This window comes from Oncorhynchus masou, chromosome 29 (genome assembly GCF_036934945.1).
Source record: "Oncorhynchus masou masou isolate Uvic2021 chromosome 29, UVic_Omas_1.1, whole genome shotgun sequence".
In the NCBI taxonomy this organism is placed as follows: domain Eukaryota; kingdom Metazoa; phylum Chordata; class Actinopteri; order Salmoniformes; family Salmonidae; genus Oncorhynchus; species Oncorhynchus masou.
The window spans coordinates 39874979-39889924 of record NC_088240.1 but is presented as its reverse complement, the minus strand read 5'-3'; the positions used below and the strand labels follow the sequence as shown (position 1 = coordinate 39889924).

At 45.2% G+C, this 14946-nt stretch overlaps 1 pseudogene; it reads left to right on the top strand.

The window, feature by feature from the left end:
- LOC135519634 (plakophilin-4-like) overlaps positions 1–14946 on the top strand; it is a 100878-nt pseudogene that overhangs the window by 22403 nt on the left and 63529 nt on the right.

Here is a 14946-nt window from a genome sequence, read left to right as displayed (position 1 = left end):
GCCCATCTCAGTATGTAGGCCTTTCATCTCATGGTAACTTTTTATTTTATTTTGTGGCAAGTGTACCGTAATTTGCTGCAGCATAGCCTATGCTAATGGGATATAAAGAACGGATGCACGTTTAATTGACACATTTCCATTTGGCTTTCGGGGGTCACATTTTTAAAAATGGTATAGTTGTTATTTATTGCAGCTGCAGAGATTTACAACACTCCTACATCAGTGCTTTAAATACGTGCCGGAGCGAACAGTCTTGCAGCCTTTTTCTCCATCAATTCCATTCAAATTGCATCCAAAATAGATGATCTTCTTCAATATTGATGTGCGTGTGTGTGTGTCCTAGTCTAACTCTTTCAGGTAATGCTTTCAATGCAGTATTAGCCTTTATATTTAGCTAATTAATGATGGGTTATGCCTAATAAGCTTTTAACTTATAGCTTCTCTCTCTTGCGCAATACGCGCACACACCTGTGTTCCGATGGCCTCTCCTAAAAAAAAAAAAAATGCTCCTTAGCTCTTCTACTCCCATGCAGGAAAATCTAGAATAGCTTGCTGGACATGAAATATTTCTCATACCAATAGACTATTCAAAGAGGGACCCAAGCTCTTGTTTGATGAATGTTAAATACGGCAGCCAAATGAGCTCGCGGGTGGTTTGAAAGAAGCCTATAGCAGTTACTTATTCAGACCCATAACCATTCAATCCTCATGAGAAGAAGTGAAAGCCTTCTGCATTGCGTTTATAGTCCTATATTATTCAAGCATGTCATTAAAATGATGAAGACAAGGACAATGACATTTTACTTCATTTAACTGTTGAAAGCGAGGAAGGACTGAAGTAGGACTAGAGAAAGAGGAGTTAAGCTAATAACATTAGGGGAAATATTATGATAAATGTAAACCAAATTCGCTAGCCTATACTTGTAACTTTAGGCTGCATGTGCTGCACCAGAATAGCATAGTCTCTCCTTGCTTTATGAACGAGGTTCGTAATTCCAGTCCGTATAATCCAATAAAGTTTAGTAATACAGTTCACTCTTTTTTTCATAACTTTACCCAAGAGAGCATAGCTACATCTGTGGGGGGGGGGTGTTGTTGTTGTATCATTTGATTTACACAACATGCCTACCACTTTGAATACGCAAACTTTTTTTTAGGGGTGAAACAAACAAGAAATAAGACAAAAAAAACGGAACTTGAGCGTGCATAACTATTCACCCCCTCAAAGTCAATACTTTGTAGAGCCACCATTTGCAACAATTAAAGCTGCAAGTATCTTGGGGTATGTCTCTATAAGCTTGGCACATCTAGCCACTGGGATTTTTTCCCATTCTTCAAGGCAAAACTGCTCCAGCTCCAAGTTGGATGGGTTCTGCTGGTGTACAGCAAACTTTGAGTCATACCACAGATTCTTAATTGGATTGAGTTCTGGGCTTTGACTCGGCCATTCTAAGATATTAAATGTTTCTCCTTAAACCACTCGAGTGTTGCTTTAGCAGTATACTTAGGGTCGTTGTCCTGCTGGAAGGTGAACCTCCGTCCCAGTCTACAATTTCTGGAAGTCTGAAACCGGTTTCCCTCAAGGATTTCCCTGTATTTAGCGCCATCCATAATTCTTTCAATTCTGACCAGTTTCCCAGTCCCTGTCAATGGAAAAACATATCCACAGCATGATGTTGCCACCACTATGCTTCACTGTGGAGATGGTATTCTTGGGGCGATGAGAGGTGTTGGGTTTGCACCAGACATAGCGTTTTGTTTGATGGCCAAACAGATACATTTTAGTCTAATCTGACCAGAGTACCTTCTTCCATATGTTTGGGGAGTCTCCCACATGTCTTTTGGTTTTGTTTTGCTTATTTTTTTTAAGCAATTACTTTTTTTCTGGCCACACTTCCGTAAAACCCAGCTCTGTGAAGTGTACAGCTTAAAGTGGTCCTATGGACAGATACTCCAATCTCCGCTGTGGCGCTTTGCAGCTCCTTCAGGGTTATCTTTGGTCTCTTTGATGCCTTTCTGATTAATGCCCTCTTTGCCATGTCCATGAGTTTTGGTGCGCGGCCCTCTCTTGGCAGGTTTGTTGTGGTGCCATATTCGTTCCATTTTTTTTAAATAATGTATTTAATGGTGCTCTGTGGAATGTTCAAAGTTTCTGATATTTAAAAAAAATAATCCAACCCTGATCTGTACTTCTCCACAACTTGTTTTGAGAGCTCCTTGGTCTTCATAATGCTGCTTGCTTGCACCTTGCTTAGTGGTGTTGCAGACTCTGGGGACTTTCAGAACAGGTGTGTGTGTGTGTTATCTATCTAGAGATCATGAGACACTTAGATTACACACAGATGGACTTTATTTAACTAATTATGTGACTTCTGAACGTAATTAGTTGCACCAGATATTATTTAGGGGCTTCATAGCAAAAGGGGTAAATACATATGCACCTCACCACTTTGCCATCTTCATTTTTTAAATAGATTTTTTTTACTTCACCAATTTGGACTATTTTGTGTATGTCCATTACATGAACTCTGATTATAAATCCATTTAAATTTCAGATTGTAGTGCCACAAAATAGGAAGAATTCCAAGGGGGTGAATACTTTTGCAAGGCACTGTGTTTACAGTACATCTGGAAAGTATTCAGACCCCTTGATTATAAAACATTTTGTTATGTTACAGCCTTTTTTCTAAAATGTATTAAATCATCCCCCCCAATCTACATACAATACCCCATAAGGACATAGCAAAAACATGTTTGCAAATGTCTGACTTAAAAAAAAAATATTGCACATTTACATAAGCATTCAGTCCCTTTACTGTACTTTGTTGAAGCACCTTTGGCAGCGATTACAGCCTTGTCTTCTTTTAGTATGATGCTACAGGCTTGGCACACCTGTATTTGTGGAGTTTCACCCATTCTTCTCTGCAGATCCTCTCAAGCTCTGTCAGGTTGGATGGGGAGTGCCACACACAGCTTTTTTCAGTTCTATCCAGAGATGTTCAATCGGGTTCAAGTATGGGCTCTAGCTGGGACACTCTAGGACATTCAGAGATTTGTCCCGAAACCACTCCTGCGTTGTCTTGGCTGTGTGCTTAGGGTCATTGTCCTGTTGGAAGGTGAATCTTTGTTCCATTCTGAGGTCCTGAGTGCTCTGGAGCAGGTTTTCATCAAGGATCTCTCTCTACATTGCTCTGTTCATCTTTCCCTCGATCCTGACTAGTCTCCCAGTAGCTGCTACTGAAAAACTTTCCCACAGCATGATGCTGCCACCACTGTGCTTCACCGTAGTGATGGTGCCAGGTTTCCTCCAGGCATGTCAATTGGAATTCAGGGCAGAGTTCAATCTTAGTTTCATCAGACCAGAGAATCTCGTTCCTCATGGTCTGAAAGTCCTTCAATTGCCTTTTGGCAAACTCCAAAAGGGTTGTCATGTGCCTTTTTACTGAGGAGTGGCTTCTGTCTAGCCACTCTACCATTAAGGCCTGATTGGTGGAGTGCTGTAGAGATGGTTGTCCTTCTGGAAGGTTCTCCCATCTCCACAGAGGAGCTCTGTCAGTGAGACCGTCGGGTTCTTGGTCACCTCCCTGACCAAGGTCGTTCTCCTCTGATTGCTCAATTTGTACGGGCGGCTAGCTCTAGAGGAAGAGTCTTGGTGGTTCCAAACTTCTTCCATTGAAGAATGTTGGAGGCCACTGACCTTCAATGCTGCAGACAGTTTTTGGTACAATTTCCCAGATCTGTGCCTCAACACAATCCTGTCTTGGATTGACATTCATTAGACCTCATGGCTTGGTATTTGCTCTGACATGCACTGTCAACTGTGGGACCTTTATATAGACAGGTGTGCCTTTCCAAATCATGGCCAGTCAACATAATTAACCACATGTGGTCTCCAAGGATGATCATGGGAAACACGATGCACCTGAGCTGAATTTCGAGTCTCATAGCCAAGGGTCTGAATACTTATGTCAACAACATATTTATGTTTTTTAGTTTGAATAAATTTGCCAAATTCTAAAAGCCTGTTTTTCAGTGTTGGCTATTGTGTTGGTTTGAGGGGGTGAAAAAACAATTTTAATTTTAGAATAAGGCTGTATCGTAACTGTGGAAAAATTCAAGGGGTCCCAACTTTTCAGTTGCGCTGTATATGCTTTTGAATGATACTTCCGGTTTTGGCAGGAAATACCGGGTTACCCGGCAGAAAGGGGATTTTATTCATGGTATGGAACATTTGGTCAAATCCTGGGAAAATATTAAACCCTAGTCTAGACCATTTACATCTTCTCCACTGATCTGCTAGACTACTTTTCAACCTTTTTTTCATTTGAACCCCTTCCCACCACATTGACCGTTCCCTGCTGTGGTACACAGACACAATTCTGCTGCTCGATTGCTTGGAAGAGTAACTGGAATATGAGGTCACTGACTGGACTACTAGACCATGTGACCTGGTTGGCGTTGGCGGGAGTCCGGGTGGGGTCATATGCGAAGCGGTTTCTTGGCAGAGCTGGAGATGCCGTGGATTTTAATGATTTGGAAATAGGATTTGGATTTGTCTTGTCAAGGCTGCTTAGCGGAGCAGCCAGTTGGTAGCTTGTTAATAACGTGTTACAGATGCTCGTTGTTTTGCTGATTCCTTGACCCTTGCGTGTACTTCCAGCTGTAGCTTATATCCTGTGCCCAGTAGATGGCAGGGAGAGGTCAGATTAGCCCAGTGTTATGGCCAGAAGAAATGGATAACCTGACTATGGGTTAGTTGTCTCTGTGTGTGCCTGTGTTTTCTGCTTGTTCAATGGGGGCAGGGATGTCATCTAGGGAGAGCTCTTTACTCCAGGCAGATTTAATGTTGTGATGATGTGTTTTCACTCTCACACAAGGTGCAATAATCCTCCCTAAATATTGACACTGAAGTCCCACTGAAGGTTCTAGTAGTCCGTCTGTCTGTCTGTCCGTCTGTCTGTCTGTCTGTCTTATTGACCGTGTTTGTCTTGGGCATAACCAGAGGTAATGACCAGGTTCATAATGACATGGGCCCATCTTTTTGTTCTGAGTGACTTAACCTGGATCCTGTGAAGTCCTGGAGGCATTATCCTAATTACGGTCTTTAAAGCAGCGCTGATTGCCTTTGACTCCCTTTGCATCTTGGTTACTTGGCAGGCAGCCTCTAGCTTTACTTTGAAACTACCAGATGCCAAACAACCCTGCAGAGACCTGATGCATGGGAGCTTTTCACAAGCCTCCAGTTCATATTTTCCTTTTTTCCCCCCGCCTCTCGTTTTGAAGAAAAACAACGGAGGTGATCCTGAAGAACTTGCTGGGGCAGCAGCGCTGCTCTAACATCCAGGTGGTGGTGGTGGTGGTGGTAGTAGTAGTGTGCTGCAGAGTTGTGGTATGTCTAACACACTCTGGCGCCTGATCTTAGTTAACCCCCTCAGCTCAGGGTAAGTAGTCCTGTCCCAGGTAGGATGGGGGATTTCAGTAAGCTAATATACAAATCACAATTTTCCTCTTTTTTTCTTTAGGCGACCGTAGATTCGATTTGTGGAAGCGTATTGGTTTTCTGAGTGTGTTTTCTTCACTCTGGTTAGTGGGCAGTTTTCCAACTTAGATTTTTCTGCAGAAGAAAATGTGTCATGACGTATCTTGTTGCATAATATCTGTCTTCCTGCGTGTATCAGTCTGAATATCTGTGTGTAGAAGAGTTGCTACATGTTGTCTGTAAAAAAAAGGTAATACTTTAATGTCATACTATCCAGGGGGTTCCACGAAGAGGCCATTCCATACTTTGTGACAAAAGCAGACTTGTTTTTCTCAATGACTGGGATATGCCTGCTGAATGGCGTTCTTTTGAATCGTTTCGGAGTACTGTGTATATAAAGGGTATCAACAGAAACTTAGTGAGCCCTGACTACTTTTTTCTTTTTTTCCCCTTGTTTTTATAACCATCTTGACTTGGCAAGGAAGAGCACACTCAGTTTGGAACTGTGATGTTCCAGATTCCTGTCTCTGCTCAATGTTATGGGAACTAAAGGCAAGAGACTCCTTGAGGCCAAATAGTAACACTGTATAACAACTAGGAAAACCCATTTTTTGTTCCTCCCTGCTACATTACAAAGTATATGTATGTATTGTGAGGTGTAAAGCCTATGACCCTGCTACCAGCATGCTTGCAATACTAATAATATCCACAGTCTGCCACCCAATAACCCACATGTGATCCGATCTGCTTCGACCTTGAAATACCCAGAACACCACGGGTTCAGATATCGTCCGACTATCTCGGGGACCTCCCAGACTGGCTAGTTTTCCCCCGACAGGAGTTTCCCATCAGAGCCTATGTCTACTGTAAACAGCCCAATGGTGTGCGTTCTGTTGGCTTGGCTGGCAGCCTGCTTTAAATGATTCCTGTACCGGGGTTGTGGTGTGTATGCACATCCAGTGCTGTACTGTACTCCATAGCCTCAAGAATGCATGGCATTGTTGGCATAATATGCCAGCAGAACGAATCCACCAATCACCAGCTGACTGCCATAATGAATAAGGCATATGAAAAGAGCCAGTTCCATGGAGGTCTTATTGAGTTATGCTGGGAGGGTTGGAGCTCTTGGCGGTGTAAATAAGGACATGGTTAAATGACTCTCCCCAGTAGCCAATATCCAGACTGCGATTTTGCGCAGAGGAGATTTGAGACGGACTCACAATCAAATCAAAGTTTTATTGGTTGCGTACGCGGATTTACAGATCTTATTGCAGGTGCAGTGAAAGGCTTGTGTGTCTCGCTCCAACAGTGGTAGTAATACCGAGCAATAAAAAATAAAAACAATTTGCACACAATCCAAAGAAATAATTAAGAAATAAACCAACCATTTACCTCAGACGCTATCAGCGTCCGAAATGACACCCTATTCCCTATTTAGTATACTACTTTTGATCAGAGCCCGTGGAGCACTTCAGCATAGGACACTTTACTATGCATTGCACTGTATAGGGAATGTGGTGTAATTTGGGTTCCATACCTCCAATATGCTCCCGTTCTGTCGAGGGACTGGATCGACTGTAGCATTCAGACCAGATGACAGCAGCAGTGGAGGATTGAAGAAGCAGTAAAAGTCCTTGGGACATCCCTGTTTCCCCAATGGCACCCCCCCCCCCCCCCCCGCATTATACCTCAGCCCTGTGAGCCCTCAGCCCGGCTACGGCTCAGGTGCTTAAACAGGCTCCTTCACGTAAAAATGGATCAGACACTGCCTCCCCATGCAGTCCTCTGGCGCTTGGCCTGTCATCGGGCCATAACTACCTTTACACGTTCACTGCTGATGCCCAGGAGCAAGGGAAGAAGAACAAAGTATCTCCTCCGTACGCCTGCTGACGTGCATTTTACTCTGTTCCCGAGGTACGCGGTAGGATTTGTGTGTTTTCTTGGAATTGGGTGAAAGTCACGTTTCCTTTTTTTGGACTTGAAGATTTTGTGTGTTTTTGGAGTTTTTTTTTTTTACGAGTCTGTATACAGTCATCACTGTAGTTGTTTATTGCCTCGGGGCCATATGGAATTGACTCAGTGTCGCTGACTGTCTGTGGATTGCTCCAGCTGGCATGGGTAGGTGTGTATTAGTCTGCTGTTTTTGAGAGGGGGGGAGAGAGAATATATCGTGGGATCTGTACAAGCTTGTGTGTATTATTGCCTCTGTCTACTGTGCCAATGGTGTGGGGATGCCATTGGTTGGGTCATGTGTACACAAACTTAACACACACGTATGTATCAGAGGAGTGTATTGGGTGACCAAAGTGTCTGTCTGTCTGTCTGCAGGAGGAATGCCAGCTCCTGAGCAGAGCCCAGCGACGGAGGAGGGGCTTCTGCTGACTGTCAGAGAGGGAGCCCAACTCCCCGACCGGAACATGGAGAACGACAGCACCGCCAACAACATCCTGGCCTCCGTCAAAGAGCAGGTACTGGAAGCTCCATAGCACCCTGTCGTACTGTTTCACTGCCCAAATACCTTTTTTTTCACACCCGTATCATTCCCTGCCAAAGAGCAGGTACACAACCCTCTGTTTCACAGCTCTCATTGTGTCGCGGCTCGAGAAGATGGACATGCTGTACTTTATCTCTGCGCTCTTACACAACCACACTATCTCATTAAGCTACTGAAGGGCTGCCCCCCGATTTACTGTAGAAAATGCCTTCTCAAGAGGTTGTGGTTTTTACATTTGACATTTTTCACCTGACTTACTTTGCGACGAGAGGCTGTATTGACTTTTTGGGGACACAGAGTGAAATGGCTAAGAATGCTCTGACTTTTTGACAGGTAGTCCTAGCTGACGGTAGGCTGGAAATGGTGACTAAGTTGTGCCCAGCCCATGCAGTGCGTTCACAATCGAGAGATCCATGTAGTGCGAACCGAGCGATGAGCCATCTGTATAAGGGACACGCTCTGACTCGCACCCCTCGCTCTGTCTCTCGCTCCGTCCATGGCAGCTCTCCACACTCCCGTTGTTTACCCAAGTCAACAGAAAGGCGGGTTCCATTGGAGAGCACCTGTCGATGTCACTTCCTTCCCCTGTTCTGCCGCTCCTCCTTGGCGTCAGTCAGGACAGGCAGGCAGTAAGTCGGGAGAGAGAAAGAGAGGGGTGAGACATGCCTTTTAAAGTAATTCTTGTTTGGGATTGGGGAGAGTAAGTTGATCCGTCCTGACAGAGTTTTTAAAGGTAGTTGGAGAGACTAGTTGACGAGCGGTGAAGGGAAGTTGGGAGGAAGCTAGGTGCCTCATGGATGTCAGTCGTTGCTGGGATGGTACCTGGTCCATACGCTAAAATTTCTCCCCGTACTTCTTCACCCCACCCCACTCTGCCCAATGCCCAAACAAGGACAGGCTGGTCAAGATTTCTTTGGTTGCGTTCGCTGTTAATTTGTAGTGGTGCCTCCTCTGCTCCTGACTGCTAATGAACCAGAGAGTGCTTGGTGCTCCCTCTTTAGTGCTCTGACTCGCCATCGGTGTGACACCTTCATTAATCGCTTATCACAGCCACCACTTCAGCTTATTACCACCACCGCTTCAGCTTATCACAGCCACCGCTTCAGCTTATCACAGCCACCGCTTCAGCTTATCACAGCCACCGCGTCAGCTTATCACAGCCACCGCTTCAGCTTATCACAGCCACCGCGTCAGCTTATCACAGCCACCGCTTCAGCTTATCACAGCCACCGCTTCAGCTTATCACAGCCACCGCGTCAGCTTATCACAGCCACCGCGTCAGCTTATCACAGCCACCGCTTCAGCTTATCACAGCCTACTCTTTTTACTCCTCTCTTTCACACTCCTCTCACTCAGACTTGAGGGTTTTTCTCTCCTTACAACAAGTTTTTCAAATTAACTTTACACGCTCTCTTTCTCTCTCATATTTATCATTGTGCAAAGAATGTATTTAGCTGAAGGGGTTCCATCTCGAGTGGAACTGGAGAGACTGGTGGGAAGCCAAAGAATGTTACTCAGCCAGTCAACTTCCCCTTTTCTGTGAAGTCAGCAATGATGAGAGAGCCGAGTCTTTGAATGCCTTCTCTGCCACATCATTGCTAATGTTATCCCTGTGAATATGTAATAAGCACCGGAGCGCAGCATTGTGGGCTTAATAACACAGTCATTATATGCAATGAAACTCTGCAGTCATCTGCGCTCACTCTGTGTTTTTAGTTAGACACAGTGAACCCGGACAGGGGAATGTGGACCTTTTTCTCAAAGCGAAAGCTTAGGCTACCATTTTCAAGTTAGTAAATGGAAAATGTGTGAGTGCGAAGAGAAGGGTACTCCTACTCGTGATGTGTATGGGGAACGTTGGCTGACTCCGCGTAGCCCTCTACTAGGGGGTGTTGTACATGGCTGAAGGCTAGAATAATCCCCTGCAATAATGAAAAGCAGGAAAAGAGGAGGACGTTGCTGTCTGCTTTCATCCAGACTCCTCCGGAGGAGCCTAGTTTATGATTTAATCACCGCATCCTGGCCTGGCCTTGGAGACACAGGGTGTAACCAAGTCAACAACCAGAGAGGAATTCTTCAAGCTGTAATGTAGCCTAGCCGTTTACAACTGGGCCTATTCAAAGCTGCTGGGGAAACGACTGTCTGATTTGGAAGGGGGCGGGACAAAGGGACGTAGGGAAGTCCCCTCTTCTAACTAGGTCCTGTTGGGGCCCGGCCTAGCCGCTAGTCTTCCATTAGTACTGGTCTATGGGTCCTGGTCAAAAGTAGTGCACTACATGGGGAATGAGGTGCCATTTGGGATGCAGGCCGTGCCCCAGTAGAGTGTCCCTCACTGAATACTGAGTGGTGTGGTGCCATTCACAGGAGACAGTTGAGCTGAGCATGCATTCTAATGACCCCTCTCCCTCCCGTCCCGTAATAATGACTTTGAGGGGAAGGCCGGTCCACTAACGAGCTCTCCATTGATCACGCTGTGCCCCTGCATGCTTCTTGTGGGGTCTCCCAGGGGAGGGATGAACACTAGCCAAGGAGGCCGCCAAAATGTGTCTGCTCGCATTTCATCCTCTGGATCCTAATGTACACACACATCTTAGTCATGCTCTCTCCTCGGCTCCATGCAGGATAGCGGCTGCCTGTTGACGGGGGGCAGAGAGCGGAAGGCACGTTCGGCGGTGCGCCTGACTACGTCGCTAGTGCCTCTCTGACAGCTCACCGGAAACCAGAATGTGAGCCGTATGGCTGGCTGCTTCTCACAGCCCGACGCGTCGGATTATTGACTTGACCCTTGAAATGTCACGAAGTCTCCCGTTTTCCTTCTAAACAAACGGAATAGAGTGGAGTGTGTTCCAGCAGACTTTCTATGTGGAGGTTGTGTGAGGTTAGAGGTCAGACGTTAATGGGCTCATCTCTCTGTAGTGGCTACAGGAGCAGTACGGTCATGTCTTGAATTAAAACCCAGCTATCACATCAGTAGTGCACTAGCTACAGTGCATTCAGAAATAATTCAGACCCCTTCACTTTTTCCACATTTTGTTACGTAACAGCCTCATTCTAAAATTGATTCTAAAAAAATATATATTTACATATCAATCTACACACGATACCCAATAATGATAAAGTGAAAGCAGTTTTTGGGAATGTATTAAAAAAAAATTTTAAAAAACGAACGGGTATCTTATTTACTTACATAAGTATTCAGACCCTTGGCTATGAGATTTTGAATTTGAGCTCAGGTGCATCCTGTCCCTTGATTATCCTTGACATGTTTCTACAACTTGATTGGAGTCCACCTGTGGTAAATTCAATTGATTGGACATGATTTGGAAAGGTGCACACCTGTCAATTTAAGGTCCCACAGTTGACAGTGCATGTCAGAGCAAAAACCAAGCCATGAGGTCGAAGGAATTGTCTGTAGAGCTCCAAGACAGGATTCTGTCGTGGCACAGATCTGGGGAAGGGTACCAAAATATGTCTCCAGCATTGTAGGTCCCCAAGAACACAGTGGCCTCCATCATTCTTAAATGGAAGAAGGCTGGAACCACCAAGACTCTTCCTAGAGCTGGCTGCCTAGCCAAACTGAGCAATCGGGGAGAAGGGCCTTGGTCATGGAGGTGACCAAGAACCCGATGAGCACCCTGACAGAGCTTCAGAGTTCCTCTGTGGAAATGGGAGAACCTTCCAGAAGGACAACCATCTCTGCAGCACTCTACCAGTCATGCCTTTGATGGTGAAGTTGCCAAACTGCAGCCACTCCTCAGTAAAAGGCACATGACACCCCACTTTGAGTTTGCCAAAAGTTACATAAAGTACTTGGGCCATTGGAAACCAGATTCTCTGGTCTGATAAAACCAAAACTGAACTATTTTGACCATTTTTTTAATTTAACCTTTTTTTTTTTATTTAACTAGGCAAGTCGGGAACAAATTTTGATTTACAATGACGGCCTACCGAAAGGCAAAAGGCCTCCTGCGGGGACGGGGCACACATCATGACAAGAGAGACAACGCTACATAAAGAGAGACCTAAGACGACTACATAAAGAGAGACCTGAGACGACAACACATGACAACACAGCGTGGCAGCAACACCACATGACAACAACATGGTAGTAACGTAACATGGTAGCAGCACAAAACATTATTGGGCACAGACAACAGCACGAAGGCAAGAAGGTAGAGACAACAATACATCACACAGAGCAGCCACAACTGTCAGTAAGAGTGTCCATGATTGAGTCTTACTAGCCATACTCCCAAGTACTTGTATGAGGTGACTACCTCAAGCTCTAAACCTTCAGAGGTAGTAATCACACATGTGGGGCGAAGGGCATTCTTCTTACCAAACCACATGACCTTTTGTTTTGGAGGTGTTCAGAACAAGATTTAAGGGAAGAGAAAGCTTGTTTGACACTAACAAAGCTTTGTTGTAGAGCGTTTAACTTAAAATCTGGGGAGGGGCCAGCTGGGTATAAGACGGTTTCATCTGCATATAAATGGATGAGAGAGCTTCCTACTGCCTGTTGATGTAAATTAAGAAGACTGTGTGGGGCCTAGGCTTGAGAATGCCAAGTGTCACATCTGAAGAAAACCTGGCTCCATTCCGACGGTGAAGCATGGCGTTGGCAGCATCATACTGTGGGAATGTCTTTCAGCGGCAGGGACTGGGAGACTAGTCAGGATCGAAGGGAAAGATGAACAGAGCAATGTACAGAGAGATCCTTGATGAAAACCTGCTCCAGAGCGCTCAGGACCTCAGACTGGGGCGACGGTTCACCTTCCAACAGGACAACGACCCTAAGTACACAGGCAAGACAACGCAGGAGTGGCTTCGGGACAAGTCTCTAAATGTCCTAGAGTGGCCTAGCCAGATCCCGGACTTGAACCCGATCGAACATCTCTGGAGAGACCTGAAAATAGCTGTGGAGCTATGCACCCCATCCAACCTGACAGAGCTTGAGAAACTCCCCAAATACAGGTGTGCCAAACTTGTAGTGTTATACCCAAGAAGACTTGAGGCTGTAATCGCTGCGAAAAGTGCTTCAACAAAGTACTGAGTAAAGGGTCTGAATACTTACGTAATTGTGATATTTCAGTTTTACATTTTTAATACATTTGCAAAAATGTCTAAATGTGTTTTTTCGTTGTGTGTGTGGATTGATAAAGACTTTAATCCATTTTGCAATGTAACAATGTGGAAAAAGTCGGTCTGAATATTTTCTGAATGCACTGTATATTGGGAATGGGGTCCCATTCGGGAAGCAGACTACCCACTTCACACACAGGAAATATTAGCCGGTGTTAATACTCCATCAGTCCAACTACAAATCCCAACTCTGATGCACACCCCTTGATCGCTATCGGATCACACGCAACCTTCTGATGGGGTTGTGACTCTGAACTGTGTCCGTGGCTGCTGGCCTGCTAACTGTGGTCAACAGTGGTTACATAACAGCTGGCAGGAGAGCTCTTGTCCATTTCACACAGAGCTTCTTCCCTCAGGTCAACTCGACTGAAACCGCTAATCACACTCTGTGTTTGCGTCCCAAATGTCACCCTATTCCCTTTATAGTACCCTACTTTTGAACCGAGTGTCGTGCACTATAAAGGGAAAATGGTGCCTTTTTGGACACAACCTGTGACTCGGGGGGTTTAGACAATCAGGAGCTGGGCTTAAGCTCTTTGTTTATTAAATAAGGAAACCAAGAACCCCCTTCCCTCCATCCCTCTATCCTTCCCTACGTCCAAGTCCAGTGGCATTACTCTTCGGGGACGTTGGATGTGTTTACTGTGATAAGAGGATTGTGAGTGGAAGATTTCACTTCTGTCCACCGTGGATGTTTCACTCACATGGTGGAAATGGCAGAACTGGTCTGGGTTATTCATTAGTGCACTCCATTTTAAAATGACAAATGAACATTTTGTTTCTTATTGGACAAGTTCATATAAATCTTTTCCATGTTTTCAGTCCGTTTCCTTCCATTTGGTGCCTAGTGAATACAACCCTGGTCTCATGTGTGGATGTGTTTCGATGCTGCTCTCTCGGCCTTGCCAGTCCTTGGGCAGAGTGCCCCTGGTGAACAGTTGTAATGTGCCCAGGCATGCCTAACGGCACCACTGAGACTGGCAGAATGGGCCTCTCAGCCATGGCACACATGATTTCCCAACTCATTGCCTCTTAGAAAACACAGCCATGGAATGTTCCTACTTTGCTTTGTTAGAGTCCATTACACATGAAGAATCTGTCTGCTCAATTGCTTTCTCTGGCTGACCAGCAGGGCACACTTGTTATGACCCTGCTTATGTCTGGCTCAGCCTCACACACAAACACAGACAGACAGACCGACCAGTCAGACACGGCCTTTCCTCAGCAACTGGTATGTGTTGTAGTAAAACACTTCTCAGGGGGGTGACCTTGCTGTGTGTGCTCAATTTCATTGCTTCTTAAGCATTGAAAAGCAGGCTGACAAATTGCCCTCTTGAGATCACAAAGCACTGCTTCCTCCATTCTTTATTCTGGTAAAATGCTCCAAGTGATCTCTGTCAGGACTTTTCTTACTAGGAGCTGGAGAAGTTAAAGAAATATAATAAGTTGGCAATTGACTAAAAGGCAGGATTTGTCTTTCTACATCTGCTGCTGGTGAAAAACAGACAAAAGGTTAAAACTGCACTGCTGGCAGACGCGGTTCCGCCTCTGGAGGTGAACAAAGGCCTCTAATTAGAATCGATTGGTGATTTTCTCCACTAGCTCACCAGCTCCGGGTCTTATCTCCTCTTTCCTCCCTGCTGCTGCTGTGACACAGGAGAAATCTGGAAGCATCAGCATTCCCACCTCAATTATAGTCAGAAAAAATGGAAGCGCATCTCTTCGCAATTTTCCTATGAGACTGGAGAGGATTAAACAAAATCAAATTGTATTTGTCACGTACTTCGTCGACAACCGGTGTAGGCTAACAGTGGAATGCTTATTTGCGGGC